This window comes from Oreochromis niloticus, unplaced genomic scaffold (genome assembly GCF_001858045.2).
Source record: "Oreochromis niloticus isolate F11D_XX unplaced genomic scaffold, O_niloticus_UMD_NMBU tig00007971_pilon, whole genome shotgun sequence".
In the NCBI taxonomy this organism is placed as follows: Eukaryota; Metazoa; Chordata; class Actinopteri; order Cichliformes; family Cichlidae; genus Oreochromis; species Oreochromis niloticus.
The window spans coordinates 318,722-343,797 of record NW_020328880.1 but is presented as its reverse complement, the minus strand read 5'-3'; the positions used below and the strand labels follow the sequence as shown (position 1 = coordinate 343,797).

The 25,076-nt window shown below is 44.1% G+C and overlaps 2 long non-coding RNA genes and 1 pseudogene across 3 annotated transcripts; 2 read left to right on the top strand and 1 right to left on the bottom strand.

Annotated features, from left to right (window-relative positions):
* Positions 1-1,405: 1,405 nt before the first annotated feature.
* On the top strand, positions 1,406-2,497 carry LOC112845582 (uncharacterized). Its single transcript, XR_003218429.1, has 3 exons — positions 1,406-1,527; positions 1,760-2,030; positions 2,466-2,497. It is a non-coding gene; the product is annotated as an uncharacterized LOC112845582 (long non-coding RNA).
* A 7,104-nt stretch (positions 2,498-9,601) lies between these two features.
* Positions 9,602-11,928, bottom strand: LOC109201571 (alpha-2-macroglobulin-like protein 1; annotated as a pseudogene).
* Positions 11,929-12,803: 875 nt separating this feature from the next.
* LOC112845581 (uncharacterized) lies at positions 12,804-14,404 on the top strand. 2 transcript variants are annotated; one of them, XR_003218428.1, is made up of 3 exons: positions 12,804-12,836; positions 13,038-13,098; positions 13,275-14,404. It is a non-coding gene; the product is annotated as an uncharacterized LOC112845581 (long non-coding RNA). The 2 variants fall into 2 exon arrangements; XR_003218427.1 differs by having other exon boundaries at positions 13,038-14,404.
* Positions 14,405-25,076: the final 10,672 nt, after the last annotated feature.

Below are 25,076 nucleotides of genomic sequence, written 5' to 3'. Positions count from 1 at the left end.
TTCGATCATTTCTATTGGCACTTCTGGGAGCAAAAGATTCTTTTGTCATCTGGACCATCTGAACTTAATACAACACATTTTCAGTGAAATCTGATCCTGATTCACATCAGAATGAAGAAGTTTAAATACATTAAGAACTGGTTTCTAACATTTATTATAGATCTAACTGATCACTGACTGATAGAAACAGAAGAATATTCAGAATTGTACTCTGACAACACTTTGAGATGTGTGAATAATATATTGATTAAATGCAAATTCTAATACGTCACTTAAAATAACTTGAAATATATAATATATATGGATACTATTATTATGAATAATAATAATAGTAAATGATGGTGATAACCATATTAAGTGAAGCCGTTCTCCTCTCATGGTTTTCTGTATCACACAGACCACAACAACACAAAGCATCACCTGCAGACCGCTGAGCCAACACACTCAGACAGAAACTGGTTCACCCAAAAGACAAAACTCCAAAACACAAACTTAACGATGTGGTGTATGCTGTACAGTGCAACGAGGAATGCCCAGACCTCTACATTGGAGAGACCAAACAGCCACTTCACAAGCGCATGGCACAACATAGAAGAGCCACCTCCACAGGACAAGACTCAGCAGTCCATCTGCATCTAAAGGATAAAGGTCACTCTTTCGAGGATGCCAATGTACACATATTGGACAGAGAGGACAGATGGTTTGAAAGAGGAGTGAAAGAAGCCATCTATGTCCACTGTGAGCGACCATCTTTGAACAGAGGCGGTGGTTTATGACACCAACTGTCTGCCATCTATAATCCAGTTTTGAGTTCCCTCCCCAGACGCCTTAACGCCCACTCACATCCTGGGCCATCTGACCTCAGGAATTCACATGACAAGGTGGGGCCAGGTTTCACAATGAGCTCACCCGAAACCCTGGCTGATTAGGTCCCACACCCGCTTTCACACCTTGGCGCATGTGATTAGAGGATCACCAGGGGGTCCTTTGTCCCTCCTTGGGGGGATACTCCCACTGGGTTTAAATCTGGGACTCTCGGGCATTTGACCTTAGAACTGAAGAAGCTTCTCGGATGAGAGGTGAAACGTCTTCAAGCAACTTAAAGAAGTCCAGACGCTTTTCTTTGCAAACTCCTTTGACTATTGTCTTGATGTGAGCTTCTACTCAGGGTTTTTTCTTCCAGTTCAGAGCAGAAATGTTTTTGTTAAGATACTGGATGTTGTGTTTTTCTTCACAATTTGAATTATAAGCTAGATATATTTCTACTAATGAAATTAGTTTGCTAACAGCAACAGGGATGAGTCAGTGAGTCAGTTGCGCTTGTGAATCATGATTCACGAGTCAGTAAAGTGATTCTCGAGTATTGAACGATTCGTTCATGATTCGCGCATCACTAGAGCGGACACAGAAGCTAAGTCCGAAGAGAGAGATGTCGTAAGGCAAACGTGGTGTGGATTTTACATCTAAGAGTGTCATTGAGGTCGACTACCCGTAGTCCTGATATTACTTATTTGTGATCTGCAAGAGGTAAATGAGACTGTGTGCCTTGACATTTGTACTGTAACTATTCGTTATAGTTGTAAAATGGCGTGATATGTGATGCTAACTAGCGGCTTGCTAATTAGCGCAGCTTACCGCGTTATGTGCTGTGATACCATGCTGTATGTTTAGCTCTGTGATTTTCAGTCAAAGCATGCTAATGCTAAATCGTTATGTGATAGCATTTGGTATTGTAGCTCAAGTGTTTTAATATGTTTAGAAGCCGAGGGACGCTGTGGAAGGAGAGGGAGAGCGAGGTTTCTGGCCGGATGGACCCTGCTGTTTTCTTGCCCCTGACTGTCTTCACTACTGATGAACTAACTGCCCGTTTCTGATTGCCCCACTAACAAACTCATTGGACTCGTGAGTACTAACTGGAACTAAAGTGCACGTATTTTGTTTATTGCTCAGTTTGAGTGAAGCGGCCATCAGTTTTAGGCCTCACCGCACCCGAACTTCGAATCAGGCCTGCAACAAGCACTGTGCTACAGGTGTAGTGTGGTACAGGTTAAAGTGTGTGTGTGGGCCCACTGTTACAAATTTGGTTTAAATTGAGTAAGTGTGTATTTGTAACCAAAGGTATTTTCAAAGGTTGAAATTCATCCCTTTAAAGGTGTGAGCTGTTGTAACTGAAATAACAGTAGGCACCTAAGAAAGGGGTATTTTGTTTTGATAATCTTTTATTGAAAACCCATGTAGCCACAGTTTACAGTATTTTTGTTTGTTTATTTGAATTCAATTCATTTTATAAAAGTAACTGTTTATTTCATTCATTTCTTTGCTGTCTAAATAAATACCCGGTGAGGGATTTAATTTGTGTAAAATACAGTTGTGGTGGTCCTTATTAATTCAATTAGTGGGTATCAAGTATCATGATTAGTAGCACTACGAACCCAGGCCCAGTCTCATTGTACTATATACTCTAGCTTTACCATAGCTACGTGGGACCTGGGTTACATAATAATAGTAAATGATGGTGATAACCATATTAAGTGTGTGTCTCAGCTGGAAGTCGTTCTCCTCTCGTGGTTTTCTGTATCACACAGACCACAACAACACAAAGCATCACCTGCAGACCGCTGAGCAGGATCCACCTGACTCTGTAGGAGGTGGAGTAAACCCCAAAGGGCTCTCTGTGGATCAGAATAGTTTTTCTGCTGACAAACAATGAAAAAAGTAAGAATAAACACACCAATACTCTCCTGCATCGTCCAGTGAGACATTAGAGATTACCAGGCTGTCACTGGAGCGAGTGATTCTGCTTTGATCATATTAACCCCGATTCTTTTGTCCCCATGATAGAACAGAGAAAACCCGACTCATAGTGGTCAAAACATTTTATATTCCTTTTTATTCAATCATCTTCCGGAAAATAGAGACCCCTACACAGCCCAAACGCCAGTTGCAGGATCTCTGCCCAATAATACACAAGCAGTTATTTTATATCATCAGGGTATTATTTATGACGCCCCCTCATGCGTCAAAGCAGATTCAATACATGCAAGTTACAAAACAACAAATGTTCTGTCAGCAACTTGTGACACAGTCAGAAAAGAACTTTCTCTCAGTCTCCACGGCAGGTGCTTCCTGACGTGCACACTATACAGAGGAAACAAAGACATGTTAGAAGTATACTTCCTGACTTATTCTGAGTCATCTGTTACCAAGCAAACTCAAACGCAGCAGGTTGCTGAATACACTCAGGCCTTTGCTCAGCTACTATTTTACTGTAAGATTAACCTTCTAAACTCCACGTCACTTACACTCTGCTTAGTTTCACTTTCTGGGTGCAAAAGCATGCTCTGCAGAAGCATGCAGTTTCCTGTCAAGACTCTTGGCACAGACTGTACTCAGAGTTGGGCCTTTCTTATATAACCCAATATAATCAGCATATAAGCATTTAAGATTATAAATTTAAACTCAACAGTTTAAAGTGGTTATAACTTCACCTGTAATAAAGGCTAATTGGGTGCCGATATGTTTAAACGTCTGAATGCAATATCAATGTTGTAGATTATATTATTAATGGTAATGATGATGGTTATGAACAGTAGCAGTAAAATAATTTCCCTGATCCCCACAATCACCAGACTTCTCACTGTACACAATTGCCTTCTGTTTGGATCGACTTCATTAACCAATTGGGAAACATGTCAGTTATTCTCTCAGCATCTGACAGTGACTTCATCTCCCTCTGAGAAGACCTCTACTGCACCTGGACCAGATCTGGGGCACTACAAGCTCGTACTCCTGTTTCATGGTTTGATCTGCACGGCTGTACCAACCTGAATCATTTAACATCAGTGATGGAAACCCCAGTTTTTACTGACTACCTTTGAGTCAAAAGGAAGGCCCATCTTCTCCCAAACCGGTGGCTGTTCATGACTGAACGGACACAGCAGCACAGCTGTCCCCTCCCTCACACACTGCTGATGGTTCATCACCAGGCAGATGTTAAATGTTTGTGACGTGTTGAATACATGCAGAAGTGATGTGTTTTTCACCTCCAAGAAACTTTCTTCTAAATTGTTCAATTGTCTGCCATCTGTAATCCAGTTTTGAGATCCCTTCCCAGACGCCTTAACGCCCACTCACATCCTGGGCCATCTGACCTCAGGAAATCACATGATAGGGTGGGGCTAGGTTTCACAATGAGCTCACCCAAAACTCTGGCTGATTGGGACCCACACCCGCTTTCACACCTTGGCTCATGTGATTAGGTAGAGGATCATTAGGGGGTCCTTTGTCCCTCTTTGGGGGGGATACTCCCACTGGGTTCAAATCTGGGACTCTCCACACTGACCCTTAGAACTGAAGAAGCTTCTCGGATGAGAGGTGAAACGTCTTCAAGCAACTTAAAGAAGTCCAGACGCTTTTCTTTCCAAGCTCCTTAGACTATAATGTCTGTCATTAAAATCCTCACACAGGCTTAAAAAGGCGACATTAACATTAAAATAAATGTATGAAACTTCAGCTGACAGTTTCATGCAGTCATCATAAGCAGTTCATAGCAGTCACAGCTCTTTATTACGCAGCTTTGCAGGAATTAAAGTGGCTGAAGTGTCAGTGTTTGTGTGAGAAGCTGCTTCATGGACAGCTGTAGACACTTCTTTATTATTTCTTCATAAATCAAACACACAGATTTGTCTGTAGATGGTTTAAAGTCTGTCGTTGTGCAGTTAAAGCTGTTTGTGTGACGCCCTGACCTCCTGTGAATGAAACAGCCAATCAGATCCATCAGAGAGAGAGCAGGAAGGTTATGTGTTTGTGACAGAAGAAGGAAACAGTGATGATGATGATGAACATAAAGATCCTCTGATGACGTGTTTGTGTTTCCTGTTACAGTAACGCTTGTTCATCTGTTGCTCTCCTACACTTTCCTATAAATAAAGGAGAAAAAGTCCATTTATTTTCATTTCCTAAAGCTCAGAGTTACACTTCCCATTCCTGCAGTCACATCAAAAAGCTTCACTTTGGTCCAACATGAAACACAGAGAGACTGCAGAACATCTGGAACATCTGCACGTTGACCCAAACTGTTATAGCCAGATTTTGACATATTTCAGACATGAAGCAAAACTTTATTTTGATTTCTTACATGTTCATGGATGGACGTGTTTAAACTGCTTCAAAGTCCCACGTCTTCAATTTAAAAATGAACTGTGAACGACAAGTAATCACCTGTAAAACCATTGCTGTAATGAATGAAAGTGCAGACTGAGAGTGGATCACATGATGTTTAAGGTGTGTCATGTGACATGTTCAGTATTGTCACACATGTCTAGATTGTCCCTGATATCATAACTGCTCAAACACTGATGATTATATTTGAAGAATTATTACTGATGGCAGCAAAGTTTGAATGGAGCTCTGAGTCTGTGCTGATTTGTCGCCCTCTGGAGGTCAAAACACAAACTGCATGATGTCACTGTAACCACCACAGTGACAGGAAGTGTTTTTAAATGATGAAACATGTCAGTGATGCTGATAGTGTGTTCATCACAGACGTTCAGGCTTCATGTTGACATGAATCAAAGTGAAAGCAGAGAAACTGGAATGAATCAGGTGTTGTAGAAGATGGAGAAACAGGGTGGAGAGAGGATGCTGCTCCTTCTTTGAGATCAAACATGTCGTGTTGTTCACGTGCTGTCAGCGTGACGCAAAGAAACCATGGAAACAAAGTGTGAGTGAAATCAGTCCAAAGTAACAGAGTGAAGAGCAGCAGATGAAGCACAGAGGATACAAAAAGGAAGGAAAGAAGGAAACAAGGTCCATCTGTGTCCTTTCAAACAAACAAGCATCAACATCCAGGACTGAAACATGAATCCACATATTTATACACATATTTATTTAACGAGAATAAAACAAGAATATTTATAATACATCAACAATAATGAGGCCTGGATCCTCCTGGTTACAAACAGGGTCCAGGACTGGGACACTCAGGCGGATCCTGCAGGGTCTGGTTCAGGAAAAGGTGGAGACCAACAGAAACAGTTTTAGTAGAAAGGTATGATTTCATTTATTTGAAGAGATCAGAGCATTATTCTGATTATTAAGCTTCAGTCAAATATACTAATGCGCACGGCGCCGTGACACTTAATGATCTGTTATTGTACATTTGTCACATGTGTGTGTTTGTTGTTGTATTGTTGCTGCCATGATGCATCCAGTGTTGGGGAGTAACGGAATACATGTACCGCCGTTACGTATTCAGAATACAAAATATGAGTAACTGTATTCCGTTACAGTTACCGTTTAAAAAGGTGGTATTCAGAATACAGTTACTTTGTTGAAATAAATGGATTACACGGCGGTACTTTCCTGTTTCATATTGTCGCGGGTCAGGACTGTTTGGGTTTGTTTGACAGCTGTTCTGTTGTTCCAGGCGGCAGCGTTACGGTTGCCATGGTTACAGGGTGACGCGCTCTCTCTCTGCGTGTTTCCTGGGTGAGAGAGGGCTTTTTTGTTGTTGTTGTTGTGCTAAGCTAAAAGGCAGAATGCTACAGGCATGGCCCTAAAGAATGTAGCCTGATGGGCAGTGTAGTCCGTGCTGCAGGGAGAATGGACTACCACACCCATTATATGTCTGTGAGCGAGGGAGGGAGAGAAAGGAAAAGTCCGAGCTGTCACGGAGCAAAAACGGGAGCTGGAAGCATGTAAATATAATAATAACCACTGCAGCCAAGAAGAGTGCCTGACGAGCCCAGTTGTAAGTAAGCTATTAAGACTCGACTGTACACTGTGTTCGTGTTTTCCTCCGGAAAAAATAAGTTCCGTTGGAGCAGCCTTTCAACGCCTCTCTCTGTCTCTGGCAAGCAAAGTTGACCCAGACAACAAAGTAAAGCTAGTTTTCGGCTACCAGCCCGACACGGAACCCACCGTATTAGCCCGAGGTCCCTTTACTACGGTTCGGAGCCGCGGACCTTCAGTATCAGTAATAAATCACAGCAATAGGACATTCACGTAGTTGTAAACAGCATGATAATATATTAAGTAATCCAAAGTATTCAGAATACGTTACTCTCATTGAGTAACGTAACGGAATACGTTACAGAATACATTTTGGGGCATGTATTCAGTATTCTGTAATGGAATACATTTTAAAAGTAACCTTCCCAACACTGGATGCATCACATGGGACCATCACACTACCACCACCATATGTGACTGTTGCTATGAGGCTCCTTTTCATTGATGCTGTGTTAGTTTCAGATGTAACAGGACTCAAAGCTGTCAGAAAGCTTTTGTCTCATCAGTCCACAGAGTCTTTCCCAAACGGGATCATCAACATGTTGTTGGACAATGTGAGACCATCCTTTGTGTTCTTCTTGGTCTGCAGTGGTTTTCTCCTTGGACTCCTCCATGGATTCTCTTTCTTATTGTTCAGTGATGACCTTAACTGAGGCCTGCAGGTCTTTCATGTTGTTCTGGCTCTTTGTGAGCTCCTGGATGTCCATGTGCTCTTGGAGTCATGTTGGTGCCACTGGCTCCTGGGAAGGTTCCCACTGTTCCCCACTTTCAGCATTTGTGTCTAATGGCTCTCAGCGTGGTTCAACAGAGTCCCAAAGCCTTAGAAATGGCTTTGAACCCTGTGCAGACTGACAGCTGTGACTCTGTCAGCTGATTGTGTAGATGGTGGCATTATGTGTTGCTGTTTGACATCTTTCAGCCTGTTCACTTTTTCACACGGGTTCTGTAGAAGTTGATGAGTCTGTTGATCCAACAGGTCTTCTAGTAATCAGGCTGAGTGTGTTTGTCAAACTCAGCTTTAGAAACAAATGTGCTTCATCACAGTTCATTCATGATTGAAGCAGAGGGGCAGTTATTTTTGCACACAGCTCAGGTAGGTTGGGATCACCTTTGTGCCTTAATCAATGACATCATCATTTATTTACTTGTGTTATCTTTGTCTAACAGGAACATTTGTGTGATAAAAACAGTCAGAAATGACTGAGTGAAAAGACTTTTTCACACCACTGTGTGTGATCGTTGCCCCTGGGAGAGTTCACTTATCTGCAATGAGAGGTGTGATCAACACGAGTGCACGAGTGTTACATGACTCACAGCTGTGCATGCAGTGGCAAAAGGCTGAGTGTGTGCCATCAGTCTGTACTCAGTCCTCACTCTGAGCCTCTTCCTGCTGCTTCATGAGAGCAGAGCTGAACTTCCTGCTGTGGGAGAGACGAGGAGGATCCTGGTGCAAGAAGCACAAATGATGCAGTTTGTTTCCTGTTTACACTCAAAGTGACTAAAACCAGATTTATGAAAGTGTCATTTCTCTGAGTCCCACTGATGGAAACATCAGCTTGTATGAACTGTTCAGTTTCAGTCTGATGGATCCTCTGAAGTGTGTCAGTGAGCTGTTGGAGTAAAGCTTAGTCAGACTTGGACCTGGTTGGTAGTCGTCATAGATCTGGACCACGGCTGGCTTCAGGTCGTCCACTGGGAGCTCCTGGATGATCTCTGTGGTTGATGGTGTGTCCTTTGATAACTGGACGAGACAGAAACAATCGCAGACACAGTTTGTACCAAAGATCATCATCTGGTGTCCCCACTGTGGACGTCTCTGACCTCCTCTAAGTACACCAGAACAGGATCTTCCTTTGGTTCAACACGACTCACCAGGAGGCCACGTTTGAGCTGTGAGGAGATGACATCATCACAGTGATCACATGACGTGTTGGTAGAGTCTAATTACTCACACTGTGGGGAACATCCAGGACCACCATGTTTGTAGTTTTCTCCTTCCCACTTTAGCTGTGTTTGAACAGTGTGTGCACACATGCTCTTCATCACCCACAGTGACTCCACGCTGGTACAGACTCTCCTCTAACCTGTCACATACTTACAGGGATGGATTTCCACAGTCAGTCTGGCTCTGGCAGATCCACCTGTGGGCTCCACCTCTGTGTGGACTTTCACACTGAGAGTGGGGACATCAGCAGGTGTTGGGATGTTGTAGGTGGCACAAATCTGGGAAACAAACAGAACCAATCACAGCTCAGTGCAGCCTGCTGTCACTTTTCTACACCGTGACACTTTTATATTTATATCTCTATATTTATCTCTTTATCTTAATATTTATCATCAATATCCGTGGTTCTCATTTCCTATCAGTGCTTGATGTTTGTTGTGTGTTTGCTGCTCCGACAGCTCAGTTTCCCTCTGGGATGAAGAAAGTTTCTCTGATTCTCATGTAGACACAAAGTGACTTTATTGATTTTTAATTTAGTGTCAAACAGAATTGTACTGTGTGCAGTTCTTACTGTCAGCTCTAATGTTGTCTATGAAAACACATTGATTACATGTGAAAATGCTTCTTTAGCCTTTTATAAGTACAAAGAAACAAAGAAAGCCTGTTTGACACCAACCAAGACCTGGTCACATGATGCTGTCACTGAGTTGCACTGAAGCACATGCAGCTTCACCTCCAGCCTGTATTTTCCTGACACATCCTGCAGCGCCTCCTCCTGGTGGAGCAGTTTGTTGCCCTGATCAAATGTCAGCTGACTGCTTGAGCCTGAACTGTCCCTGTGCTCCAACCTTCAGGACTGAACACTAGGGTGGAGCAGAGAGCCTGAAGAGCCTCCACTGTGTCCTACAGGATGGATTCATGTTGACATGAAGTTCAAACTGCCTGTGTCACTTCAACACACTCTCACAAAGAGTTTCTAACCTTCACTTCCTGGTTAAATAAAGGTTAAACAGGTTAAATCTGTTTAACAGAGATGATCTCAGGGAAACAAAGTAGAGAAATCACAGGTAGAAACTTACAGACTGCAGCTGAGCTGTTATTTACAGGCTGTTACGTGTAGTTGGTGCACAGAAGGCTGTTCTGTTAAAACAACACATTTTTAGACCAAAGTAAATTTCATATTGTAAAAAAAAAGAATAAAAACATCCCTGCCTGCTAAAACAAGTCTGCATATCTGAGAGAAAAGCAACAACATGAAAGCTTCAGGATTATTTCTTCTGATTTGGTCCAAGACTGTAGATGAACTCAAAGATGAGCTTCATGCTGTTCGGGTGGTGTAGTACCTGAGTGGAGGAGAAGCCTCCGTAATAGTTCTGCTGCCCAGTCAGCCACCTGATAATACCAGAGGCATATCCCAGATCCTCAGCAGTCGGGGAGACGCTGAGTTTGGTCCACAGCACAGAAGAACTGATCTCCACTGACAGGGAGGCTGATGTTTCTGCTGCTGTCTGAGACCAGCAGAGGAAACCTCCTACAAACACAATAACAGTCACAGTGACGCTAATAAAGCCTGAATGATGTCCTGCTAAAGGATGACTCACCTTCCCTCACTGCAGCTGTGTCTAAGTGCTGCAGAAGGTGAGCGCGGGTCTCCATGTCTCCTGCAGGGTGAACACAGAGGCCAGCAGAGCTGTAGCTGCTGCTCAGGTCACTGAGAGACTCCTGAGACAAGCCAGGCTCTGGATCATCACAGGATCCTTTAAAAGATCACAACAAACAACTTTAATGGACAAACAGAAATCTTCTTTCATTAAACCCAGTGTGAGAACAAAAGGAGGCAGAGTTCCTGATTCAGTGACTCAAACAACAAAGACAAAACTCGTAAACACAAACTCAACAATGTGGTGTTTGCTGTACAGCGAGGAATGCCCAGACCTCTACATTGGAGAGACCAAACAGCCACTTAACAAGCGCACAACATAGAAGAGCCACCTCCACAGGACAAGACTCAGCATCTATCTGCATCTAAAGGTCAAAGGTCACTCTTTGAGGATGCCAATGTTCACATGTTCTACAGAGAGGACAGATGGTTTGAAAGAGGAGTGAAAGAGGCCATCTATGTCCACTGTGAGCGACCATCTTTGAACAGAGGCGGTGGTTTACGACACCAACTGTCTGCCATCTATAATCCAGTTTTGAGATCCTTCCCAGACGCCTTAATGCCCACTCACATCCTGGGCCATCTGACCTCAGGAAATCACATGATAGGGTGGGGCCAGGTTTCACTGTGAGCTCACCTGAAACCCTGGCTGATTGTGACCCACACCCACTTTTTTAAATTTTATTTTTAAAAGGATTTGTTTGAAATAAGTATTCGTTAAAAGCAGAGACGTCATCTGAAGACTCGTCCCGTGAGTCCACAGTTTGACAGAAATTCATAGAAATTCTATCAGGATAAGATAGAAGATCTTTATTGTCACTGTTACCAGAACAATGAGGAGTTTCTCTCCATTGGCAGCTTGTATCTGTTTACATTCAGATTCTCAGGATAATAGAAGAAGATAAATAAAGATAAGAACAAGTTTCAGAGGTACCTACACAGGGAATGTGTGTAATGCACAATAAATGAAGTAAACAAAAGGATCTGCACAAGTTCTATACAGAAACAAATCTATAGATATATCTGCAGGTACAGTGTAAAGAGGAGGATCAGGTCAGTATAAGGTGCTCTGTGATTGGTGGGATTGCACATTGAGTAAGTGGTAGGAATGCTGGTTGCTGCTGTAAAAGAATACAGTTCTATAAATAGAGGCAGGAATTCTACTGTAATGAATACTGGTTAGAAATAAATCTAGTGCAAGTGTCCATGAGTGTTAACAGCACAGTTAACCTTCAATCAGGGTGGAGGTAGAAACTTCTACTGAGTCTGTTTGTCTTTGTTGGACCTGTAGAGTCCAGAGGGAAGGTGGGACAGTGAGTGTCCAGGGTGGAGGGGTCCTTGATGATGATGCTTCCTGCTGAAGGCTGACAGTATAGATGTCTTTGAGTGGGGTCAGTGAAGTGCCGATTGGCCGCTCTGCTGCCCTCACCACGCGCTGCAGTTTCGTCTTGTCCTCCACAGTGCAGCAGTTGAAGCAGAGGGTGCAGCAGGAGGTCAGAAGGCTCTCGATGGTGGAGCAGTAGAGATTCATTAGCAGGCTTTGGGGCTTGACATTGCTTCCTGAGGAAGTGCAGCCTTTGTTGTGCTTTCCCTACCTGGTGGGAGATGTTTGTGGACCAGGTAAGGTCGGCCGAGATGTGGACTCCGAGGAACTTGAAGCTCTCCACCCTTTCTACCTCCTCCATCAATGTAGAGGGTGGAGTGCTCAGATGGCTTTGTTCTGCTGAAGTCGATTATCATGTCCTTGGTCTTGGCTGTGTTCAGATGCAGGTTGTTGTCGTCACACCATTGCTTGGGTCATGGGTGAAAAGTGAGTATAAGAGGGGACTGAGGACACACGTTCAGAGTGAGGGTGGAGGAGGTGTGGCTCCCATCCTGACGTTCTGGGGTGTGTTGCTCAGGAAGTCCAGTATCCAGCTGCACAGTGAGCTGCTGGGTCCTAAGTTGCTGAGTTTATGAACCAGTTTGTGGGCTTGAACTGTGTTGAAGGTAAAGTCCACAAACAGCATTCTCACGTACGTGTTTCCTACTGTCCAGATGTGTGAGGGTTGTGTGAAGAGCTGTAATGATGGCGTCCTCTGTCCACCTGTTTGCCTTCTACAGACTGTAGCAGTGAGAGGTTGAAGATGGTGGTGAAACCTCTGCTAGTTGGTCTGCACATGCTTTAAGCACTCCACCGGCTGCACCGTCAGGACCAGCTGCTTTCCTCACATAGACTCTGTCAGTGTGGCTCTGACCTGATGCTGCTCCAGCTGGATGGGGGCGTCGTCCCTCTCTGTAACGCAGGATAGGTGTTGGTGTCACTGTTTTGTTGGTCAAACCGGGTGAAGAACTGCTTTATGGTGTCAGGTGAGGTGATGTGTTTGTTTGTGTGCGATTGTCCTTGTAGCCAATGAGCAATGGCAGCAGAACTATTACGGAGGCTTCTCCTCCACTCAGGTACGACACCACCCGAACAGCATGAAGCTCATCTTTGAGTTCATCTACAGTCTTGGACCAAATCAGGAGAAATAATCCTGAAGCTTCCATGTTGTTGCTTTTCTCTCAGATATGCAGACTTGTTTTAGCAGGCAGGGATGTTTTTATTCTTTATTTACAAGATGAAATTGACTTTGGTCTAAAAATGTGTTGTTTTAACAGAACAGCCTTCTGTGCAGCAACTACACGTAACAGCCTGTAAATAACAGCTCAGCTGCAGTCTGTAAGTTTCTACCTGTGATTTCTCTACTTTGTTTCTCTGAGATCATCTCTGTTAAACAGATTTAACCTGTTTAACCTTTATTTAACCAGGAAGTGAAGGTTAGAAACTCTTTGTGAGAGTGTGTTGAAGTGACACAGGCAGTTTGAACTTCATGTCAACATGAATCCATCCTGTAGGACACAGTGGAGGCTCTTCAGGCTCTCTGCTCCACCCTGGTGTTCAGTCCTGAAGGTTGGAGCACAGGGACAGTTCAGGCTCCAGCAGTCAGCTGACATTTGATCAGGGCAACAAACTGCTCCACCAGGAGGAGGCGCTGCAGGACGTGTCAGGAAAATACAGGCTGGAGGTGAAGCTGCTTCAGTGCAGCTCAGTGACAGCATCATGTGACCAGGTCCTGGTTGGTGTCAAACAGGCTTTCTTTGTTTCTTTGTACTTATAAAACGCTAAAGAAGCATTTTCACATGTAATCAATGTGTTTTCATAGACAATATTAGAGCTGACAGTAAGAACTGCACACAGTACAATTCTGTTTACACTAAATTAAAAATCAATAAAGTCACTTTGTGTCTACATGAGAATCAGAGAAACTTTCTTCATCCCAGAGGGAAACTGAGCTGTCGGAGCAGCAAACACACAACAAACATCAGGCACTGATAGAAAATGAGAAACACAGATATTGATGATAAATATTAAGATAAATAGATAAATATAGAGATATAAATATAAAAGTGTCACGGTGTAGAAAAGTGACAGCAGGCTGCACTGAGCTGTGATTGGTTCTGTTTGTTTCCCAGATTTGTGCACCTACAACATCCCAACACCTGCTGATGTCCCCACTCTCAGTGTGAAAGTCCACACAGAGGTGGAGCCCACAGGTGGATCTGCCAGAGCCAGACTGACTGTGGAAATCCATCCCTGTAAGTATGTGACAGGTTAGAGGAGAGTCTGTACCAGCGTGGAGTCACTGTGGGTGATGAAGAGCATGTGTGCACACACTGTTCAAACACAGCTACAGTGGGAAGGAGAAAACTACAAACATGGTGGTCCTGGATGTTCCCCACAGTGTGAGTCATTAGACTCTACCAACACGTCATGTGATCACTGTGATGATGTCATCTCCTCACAGCTCAAACGTGGCCTCCTGGTGAGTCGTGTTGAACCAAAGGAAGATCCTGTTCTGGTGTCCTTAGAGGAGGTCAGAGACGTCCACAGTGGGGACACCAGATGATGATCTTTGGTACAAACTGTGTCTGCGATTGTTTCTGTCTCGTCCAGTTATCAAAGGACACACCATCAACCACAGAGATCATCCAGGAGCTCCCAGTGGACGACCTGAAGCCAGCCGTGGTCCAGATCTATGACGACTACCAACCAGGTCCAAGTCTGACTAAACTTTACTCCAACAGCTCACTGACACACTTCAGAGGATCCATCAGACTGAACAGTTCATACAAGCTGATGTTTTCATCAGGGACTCAGAGAAAGATCCTCCTCGTCTCTCCCACAGCAGGAAGTTCAGCTCTGCTCTCATGAAGCAGCAGGAAGAGGCTCAGAGTGAGGACTGAGTACAGACTGATGGCACACACTCAGCCTTTTGCCACTGCATGCACAGCTGTGAGTCATGTGACACTCGTGCACTCGTGTTGATCACACCTCTCATTGCAGATAAGTGAACTCTCCCAGGGGCAACGATCACACACAGTGGTGTGAAAAAGTCTTTTCACTCAGTCATTTCTTCCTGTTTTTATCACACAAATGTTCCTGTTAGACAAAGATAACACAAGTAAATAAATGATGATGTCATTGATTAAGGCACAAAGGTGATCCCAACCTACCTGAGCTGTGTGCAAAAATAACTGCCCCTCTGCTTCAATCATGAATGAACTGTGATGAAACACATTTGTTTCTAAAGCTGAGTTTGACAAACACACTCAGCCTGATTACTAGAAGACCTGTTGGATCAACAGACTCATCAACTTCTACAGAACCCGTGTGAGAAAGTGAACAGACTGAAAGATGTCAAACAGCAACACATAATGCCACCATCTACACAATCAGATGACAGAGTCACAGCTGTCAGTCTGCACAGGGTTCAAAGCCATTTCTAAGGTTTTGGGACTCTGTTGAACCACGGTGAGAGCCATTAGACACAAATGCTGAAAGTGGGGAACAGTGGGAACCTTCCCAGGAGCCAGTGGCCACCAACATGACTCCAAGAGCACATCGACATCCAGGAGCTCACAAAGAGCCCAGAACAACATGAAAGAGCTGCAGGCCTCAGTTAAGGTCATCATTGAACAATAAGAAAGAGAATCCATGGAGGAGTCCAAGGAGAAAACCACTGCAGACCAAGAAGAACACAAAGGATGGTCTCACATTGTCCAACAACATGTTGATGATCCCGTTTGGGAAAGACTCTGTGGACTGATGAGACAAAAGCTTTCTGACAGCTTTGAGTCCTGTTACATCTGAAACTAACACAGCATCAATGAAAAGGAGCCTCATAGCAACATCACATATGGTGGTGGTAGTGTGATGGTCCCATGTGATGCATCATGGCAGCAACAATACAACAACAAATACACACATGTGACAAATGTACAATAACAGATCATTAAGTGTCACGGCGCCGTGCGCATTAGTATATTTGACTGAAGCTTAATAATCAGAATAATGCTCTGATCTCTTCAAATAAATGAATCATACCTTTCTACTAAAACTGTTTCTGTTGGTCTCCACCTTTTCCTGAACCAGACCCTGCAGGATCCACCTGAGTGTCCCAGTCCTGGACCCTGTTTGTAACCAGGAGGATCCCAGGCCTGATTATTGGTGATGTGTTATAAATATTCTTGTTTTATTCTCATTAAATAAATATGTGTATAAATATGTGGATTCATGTTTCAGTCCTGGACGTTGATGCTTGTTTGAAAGGACACAGATGGACCTTGTTTCCTTCTTTCCTTCCTTTTTGTGTCCTCTGTGCTTCATCTGCTGCTCTTCACTCTGTTACTTTGGACTGATTTCACTCACACTTTGTTTCCACAGTTTCTTTGCGTCACGCTGACAGCACGTGAACAACACGACATGTTTGATCTCAAAGAAGGAGCAGCATCCTCTCTCCAACCTGTCTCTCCATCTTCTACAACACCTGATTCATTCCAGTTTCTCTGCTTTCACTTTGATTCATGCCAACATGAAGCCTGAACGTCTGTGATGAACACACTATCAGCATCACTGACATGTTTCATCATTTAAAAACACTTCCTGTCACTGTGGTGGTTACAGTGACATCATGCAGTTTGTGTTTTGACCTCCAGAGGGCGACAAATCAGCACAGACAGAGAGCTCCATTCAAACTTTGCTGCCATCAGTAAGAATTCTTCAAATATAATCATCAGTGTTTGAGCAGTTATGATATCAGGGACAATCTAGACATGTGTGACAATACTGAACATGTCACATGACACACCTTAAACATCATGTGATCCACTCTCAGTCTGCACTTTCATTCATGACTTCAACAGGTTGAAATGAGCTTGGAAGAAACATTCAGTGAAATAAATCTTTCATGGATTCATGTGAGCAGCAGATGAACTTTACAAAGAATCAGTGGATTTATCGTCTGTTTTAGATCAACTTTGATCACTTAGAGCCATCTTAAGTCCGTTTGTTCTAACTTCTCACTAACATCTCATTTGATTTCAGATCCCTGCTGTTCCCCACGTGTCCTGTAGGTGGCCTCAGTGTGCCTTACAGGTGGTTACGTGTCGTTCACAGTTCATATTTAAATAGAAGACGTTGAAGCAGTTTAAACTTGTCCATCCATCCATGAACATGTAAGAAATCAAAGGTTTGCTTCATCTCTGAAATATGTAGAAAATATTCTGGCTATAACAGTTTGGGTCAAAGTGCAGATGTTCCAGATGTTCTGCAGTCTCTCTGTGGTTCATGTTGGACCAAAGTGAAGCTTTTTGATGTGACTGCAGGAATGTGAAGTGTAACTCTGAGCTTTAGGAAATGAAACTAAATGGACTTTTTCTCCTTTATTTATAGGAGAGTGTAGGAGAACAACAGATGAACAAGTGTTACTGTAACAGGAAACACAAACACGTCATCAGAGGATCTTTATGTTCATCATCACTGTTTCCTTGTTCTGTCACAAACACACAACACTTCCTGCTCTCTCTCTCTGGTGGATCTGAATGGCTTTTTCATTGACAGGAGGTCAGGGCATCACACAAATAGCTTTAACTCAGTGGTTCTTAACCTGGGTTCGATCGAACCCTAGGGGTTCGGTGAGTCGGTCTCAGGGGTTCGGCAGAGCCTCCACCACCTCGTGTAAATTTGTGATGACACGCCCCCTTCTGGCCATCACTGGCTGCAGATGATCATGCTACACTGGTTGGCCAATCAGGGCTGCGGGAAATGTAGCGAGCGCAGTAGTCAACATGTGAATGTTGTGGTAGTACTTCGTGTGATTTTTTTCTAACATTTTAATCCATACTAACTATGTCGGCTAAAAGAAGAAAGTGGTCGGACGAATATGTACAGTATGGATTCACATGTATCACGGAACGTGATGGGAGTGAGCGTCCTATCTGCATGATTTGCAATGCCAAGTTGAGAAACTCTAGTCTCGCACCGGCAAAACTAAAGGAACACTTCTTGAAGCTGCATGGTGACGGGGAATACAAGAACACAACACTTGCTGAATTCAAGGTGAAGAGAGCCAGATTCGCTGAAAGGCCCACTCTGCCTGCTCTTGGATTTGTACCCATTAAGAAACCGATCCTCACAGCATCGTACGAAGTTGCTTACCTGATCGCAAAGCAGGGCAAGCCACACACCATTGGTGAAACACTCGTGAAACCAGCTGCGTTAAAGATGGCAAATCTGATACTTGGAACAGCGGCCGAGGGTAAATTATCCCAAATTCCTCTTTCAAATGACACCATCAGCGACAGAATAGAAGACATGAGTAAAGATATCTTGGCTCAAATAGTCGCCGATCTGATTCAAAATTCAGCCTTCAACTCGATGACTGCACAACGACACACTTTAAATCATCTACAGACAAACCTGTGTGTTTGATTTATGAAGGAATAATAAAGAAGTGTCTACAGCTGCCCATAAAGCAGCTTCTCGAACTCTGACACTTCACTCACTTTAATTCCTGCTATGAACTGCTGATGATGACTGCATGAAGCTCTCAGCTGAAGTTTCATTTATTTAAATGTTAATGTCGCCTTACTAAGTCTGTGTGAGGATTTTAATGACACACATTAAAGGAGCTTCTTTGATTGGAACCAAATTCATGTTGATTTTCAGCCTGAAATTATAAAAACTTTAATAATTCTGTTTATAATCATCAACCTGGAGACTAATGAAAAGTATAATAGTAATAAAAAGCCTTTATTATTTGAGTAATGCCTGAATCTGCTCAGAGACAGAGACAACACAGAGCTGTTGATGACAGTTTGACATTAACTGAATTAAAAACAAAGTGCTTTTATTGTGAAAATCTGCTTGCTTCAAATCATTTTTATGTATTTTTTTAATCTGACAGTGAAACATTGAGGCATTAATCTGACACAGTTTCATCATCAGCTGTGTTTTCACAGACGTTTCACTTTGATTTGTTCAGACTGAGCAGAGAGGAGTGGCTCTCTGTGTGCGCACTGCTGAGAAACAGGAGCTCATTTCTGCTCTGTTTCATGAAAACGGTGTTATGGAGGAACAAGAAGTTCAGCCTCTAAACTCTCAGCGTGAGGACTGAGTGAAGAGTTTCAGAGTTTTTGCTCACAGCTTTTAGCGTCTACACAAAGAGCCGATTACGCGCTTGTTCTGAGAACATCTCCACCTCCCACAAACAAACTCTCCTACTAGCAGCTGTTACAACCACAACAGGCAGAAAACTGGATTTCTTCAGGTAAGATTTCATCGCTCAGATTTCCTGCAGTTTGCAGAAAATTGTGTGTCACAGACTTTGTAGTTCACATTTATGTGACTCGTTTAAATCTTCTCCTCCTGAAAGTGAAACTCTTACAAACACATAAGGCCACAACCTGCTGCAGGTTAATAATTGATCTAAAGACAGCTGACCTTTGAGCAGGAACTTGTGAATCTTTTATTGTGTTTAATGCTCACAGTGCTGAAGCCTGGAGACACACCCACATCATATTATTTGTTGTCAGGGTTGTTCGGTGTGGCAGAGTCGGAACAGAAACTTTCTGCAGGTTAATTACTGATCAAACTAAAGTCATATTAAGGAGCTACTGGCACGGAGTCAGAGCAGAGCTCAGAAATCTGAAATATATCATATATTAAAGTTAAAGAGTTTAGAGAACACTGTTTGGTTAGCTGCCTCAAAGGCAGATGAGGCCATTCTTTAAATGGCGCCGGTGAGGTCGGCTGCCGTGCTGGATGCTCTGCCCCAACTTTTCCACTTTTTGCGGTTTTTAGCTACTTTTTGCTATATCTGCCATAATCCTGCATGGGCATTATGCAAAACACACAAATTCGCTACAATAGAGACACTCTGGTTTCTATTGGTCTACAATACACGAACATTTCACCATGTTTAACTCCGGACCCAACCTGGCCAAAGGAGATCCTGAGAGAGAACAAAGGACGCGACCCTAAGCGACGGCCTCGAGGGAAACGAGACGGCATCAGGAACAGGCTACGGGCTCGTGCACACCGCTCACCCATGCCCAGTATCCTGCTAGCCAATGTTCAATCCATCGAGAACAAGCTTGATGACCTCAGAGCCAGAATCAAGTTCCACATTCGGGACTGCAACCTCCTCTGCTTCACCGAGACTTGGCCGAACCCAGCGATACCAGACCACGCCGTGCAACCGGCGGGGTTCTTTTCGGTTTACCGCATGGACAGGACAATAGAGTCGGGGAAGAAAAGAGGTGGTGGAGTGTGTTTGATGGTGAACAACAGATGGTGCGACAGCACAAACATCTCCCCACTCACACGCTCTTGCTCGCCCAATCTGGAACTTTTGATCGTTAAATGTCGCCCTTTCTATCTCCCTCGGGAATTCACTGCGGTCATTGCCTGCACTGTTTACATTCCGCCTCACGCGGACTCGGACACTGCCTTATGTGAGCTGCATGAGGCTCTCACACATCAACAAACACTTCACCAAGATGCCGCACTCATTGTTATGGGAGATTTTAACAGAGTGAATCTCAAACGGACATTCCACAACCTTCACCAGCGCATCAACTGCCCCACTCGGGGCACTAGGACACTAGACCACTGCTACACCCCGTTCAAGAACTGTTACAAGGCTCAGCCCCTGCCGGCATTTGGAAAATCGGACCATGCCGCCATCTTCCTCATGCCTGCTTACAAACAAAGGCTAAAGCAGCAACCACCAATCAGGAGGGAGGTCGCTCGCTGGACAGACCAATCAGTGGCCGCGCTGCAGGACGCACTGGATGACGCACTGGATGACGTAGACTGGGATATGTTTCGGCGCAGCTCTGATGACATCAACATGTTTACGGAAGCGGTTGTGGGATTTATCGGGAAACTAGCGGACGACACAGCAGAAAGAACTATCATCCGAACGTTTCCCAACCAGAAGCCGTGGGTGGATAAAAACATCCGCGACGCTCTGAGATCCCGCACCGCTGCCTACAATGAAGGGCTCGTCTCCGGTAATATGGACCTATACAAGGCTGCGTCCTACAACGTGCGCAGCGTGGTCAGAAAGGCAAAGCGGAGCTACGGGGAAAAACTAGAGTCACAACTACGACAGTGCGACTCTAGGAGCCTGTGGAAAGGACTGCGGACTATAACGGACTATAAACGACCAGCTTGTTCAATGATGAATGCCGATGCTTCACTGGCTGATGAGCTGAACACGTTTTATGCTCGCTTTGACGCCGCAGCAATTAAAACAACAAACGGCTGCGCGCGCTCGGAGTGCACCAGTGAAGACAATGCATTCATCATCACAGAGCATGCCGTGAGGAACACCTTCAGGAGGGTGAACACCAGGAAGGCAGCAGGACCAGATGCAATCCCTGGCCGGGTCCTGAGAGCCTGTGCTGACCAGCTAGCACCAGTGTTCACGGAGATCTTCAACCTCTCCCTGGCCCAAGCAGTGGTTCCCACGTGCTTCAAACAGTCCATTATTGTTCCTGTTCCAAAGAAACAACAGCCCGCTTGCCACAATGACTACCGTCCAGTAGCACTGACTTCAAATGTGATGAAGTGTTTTGAAAGACTGATGAGAGATCACATCACTTCTTCACTTCCTGCCACCATCGACTCACTTCAGTTTGCTTACCGGACTAATCGTTCCACAGACGATGCCATATCTCACCTGCTCCACACGTCCCTGAGTCACCTGGACACTGGCAGAGGGAATTATGTTAGGATGCTGTTCGTGGACTACAGTTCAGCATTCAACACAATAATTCCCTCTAAGCTTTTCACCAAGTTGACGGATCTAGGACTCAGCTCATCATTGTGTCAGTGGATCCTCAACTTCCTCACAGACAGACCCCAATCAGTGAGGGTGGGAAAACAAGTCTCCCCCTCCATCTCACTCAGCACTGGAGCACCTCAGGGCTGTGTTTTAAGCCCCCTGCTGTACTCACTGTACACTTATGACTGTGTAGCCACATCAGACACCACCTCCATTGTCAAGTTTGCTGACGACACTGTTGTTGTGGGCCTGATCTCCGACAACATCGAGACAGCCTACCTGGAGGAGATTAGGAACCTGGAGAACTGGTGCCAGGAGAATAACCTCCTCCTAAACGTCAGCAAGACTAAGGAGCTGATCGTGGACTTCACTACAAAGCAGACGAGGAATTACAAACCCCTCATCATCAGTGGCACGCCAGTGGAGAGAGTGGACAGTTTTCGATACCTGGGTGTCCACATCACTCAGGACCTGTCATGGTCCTGTCACATCAACACCCTGGTTAAGAAAGCCCGTCAGCGTCTCTTCTTCCTCAGAAGACTTAGAGACTTCCATCTACCACTGAAGGTGCTCAAGAACTTTTACTCCTGCACCATCGAGAGCATCCTGACGGGAAACATCTGCACCTGGTTTGGGAACAGCACCAAGCAGGACAGACGAGATCTGCAAAGAGTGGTGCGGTCGGCCGAACGCATCATTCAATCAGAGCTCCCTGACCTGCTGTCCATCTACACCAAGCGGTGCAAGACCAAAGCTAGGAAGATTATGATGGACCTCTCCCATCCCAACAATGGACTCTTCTCACTGTTGAGGTCTGGGAAGCGCTTCCGCTCCCTTAAGGCCAAAACAGAGAGAATGAGGAGGAGCTTCTTCCCCCAGGCTATTCGGGCCCTGAACCAGGTGTAGGACTGGACTCTCCCACACACATCACTATAAGACTGGACTCTCACACACATCACATTAACACACGCACCACCACACATTTCCTATAATTTATAATCTTTATAATCTCTTTCTGCTATTTGCACATTTTTTACTGTAAATTTCTAAGCTAATTTGTAAATTTTGTAGTAACCTGTAAATTGTAAATACTGTAAAACCTTTTTCTGTCATTTAATGGTCGGGCATTGTACAGCTACAAGCATTTCACCCCTATGTCATACTGTGTATGGTTGTGTGTGTGTGACAAATAAAATTTGAATTTGAATTTGAATTTGAGATGACTCTCAATATCACAAGATCAGATGAGATTTCAGACCAAGGAAAAATCACTGGGATTATCTGTGAAGAGGCATAAAAGCATAGATGTGGTGCACTTTACAGCCATTTTGAAAAGGTAAGAGTGAATCTGTCTTCATTCATCTACATGGAAACATAAAACCAAAAAACAAACCAATACAACCAAATCACTCCCAGTTTATTTACAACATTTGAAACATACAGTGTAGCTCAGTCAAAACACCCCAAGGCCAAGTGAAAGTGCTGAGAGGGAGAAGATAATGATTAATGATTTATTTAAACTCATAACTGGATGCAGCAGCAGAGCTTTGACCTGTGAGCTGCAGCTTAAGACTTTTTTATGGTTCAGTGTTTAATGTGTAAACTGTTTATGGCTGCAGAGATGCCGACAGGCTATCTACTGTTGACAAGTGAATTGTTATATACAGTGTGGCAGTTGACCTTTAGGGTTGCCAACTCCCTGAAAAATAAATAAGGTGGCCGGGGCGGGCGACCCAGTGATCTTCAGCCTTCCCAGTGTGGTGAATTTTCTAGCTCTTTTTTTGTGTGTGGAATTATTTTTTTAACCATTTGATTTAAGTAGATGCATATTCTTTGTGATATGAACACATAGCAAACAAATGATCATTTAGCCATTTTTTTTTTTAGCTCAAAATGACACCTGTCATGCTTAACTTTTGAGAATATAAGTAAATCTTTCTTTAAAAGAACTCTGTCCTGCTTAACTTAAAATTATATAAATTAATAGAAAATAATAGAACGAAAAACATTCTTGTAACAGTGCACATTTAAGGCATTTAGTACAACTGGTTTCAGTTGAGGTATTATTTCAGCTTTTCTAATGCTAATCAGCTGCTCCCGTTTGTAAACCCGCTTGTTCCCATGATTACGCATCAAAACTCATCATCATTATTCATCTATGTATTACTTTTATGTATTAGTCATCTATTTGTTGTAATCATCTATCCTTGCAGTTGTTTATTACACAAAATAAATTATATTATCACACTTCTGGCCACATAGCGCTGATATTCACTGCACATGCCCATATTAACCTTAACCAGAGGGTTTAAGAAAAACAAACCAGTGTTTACATACCATATCTGCTTCTGCCGTGGCCTGGTGGACAACAAATTGGTTAAGGGTTCCCCGAGCTTTCACGCCCCTCATGTTCTTCATGTGCCCACCATTAGAAACATGCCTATGGAAAAAGTGCGCCGCACACAGTGCAGTGCGCTTTATATATGGTAAATGGTAAATGGCCTGCATTTGTATAGTGCTTTACTTAGTCCCTAAGGACCCCAACGCGCTTTACACTACATTCAGTCATTCACCCATTCACACACTGGTGATGGCAAGCTACATTGTAGCCACAGCTGCCCTGGGGCACACTGACAGAGGCGAGGCTGCCGGACACTGGCGCCACCGGGCCCTCTGACCACCACCAGTAGGCAAACATGGGGTTAGTATCTTGCTCAAGGATATTTCGCATGTAGCCAGGAGGCAGCCTGGGATCGAACCACCGACCTTCTGATTAGTGGCTGACCTGCTCTGCCACCTGAGCTACAGCCACCCCGTGAGGGTGGTGTCATCGTGCACTTTTCCAGCCAGGTGTTTTCCTTTTCCCACTTCTCCCAGTACTTTTGGAGCCTTTTTTTCTTTCTCTGAGGGGAACAAACATTGCTGGTCTAAAGCTGGGCTTACACTGTGCGATCTTTGGCCCATTTTGAGCCGATTTTTGAGTTGTGCAACTGATTTGGTGATCGGCCTGATTTTGGCCTTCATCGCGCATCGTGTAGTATACGTGGGGTAACGAGAAGCGATTAACACCAAAGATTAACCAGCAAAGTTGATGGTGGTGGTGCGTGTGTGAGTGAAAGACAGAGAGGGAGAGCGAGCGACAGAATTTCTGTTATAACCTTCATTTTATGGAGGAACAGTGTGAGCACTCAGGTCGCATCAGAGCATCGGGCCGTATAGTGTGAGACCTGCATCGTGACCTATGAACTTACAACCTCTGCGAGTCAATCGTGCAGTTTGAGCAGGAGCTGAATAATGTGACTGAAAAAATAGCACAGTGTGAGCCCAGCTTTAGGTGTACTGTCGTCCGAGACTTGCACCGCAGTGTCGGAGTTTGTTTCCCTGTTGGCCATGCTTCTTGTTGTGGTCATCTCTTGTCTTCCGGTATTTTCTCCGTAAGCGACCTTTCCTCGACAAATGAGATAAGCGGTAATCTGAATTGTCATACTCGAATTGTCATAAGTGTGCTGTCAGCTCATTGGTCACA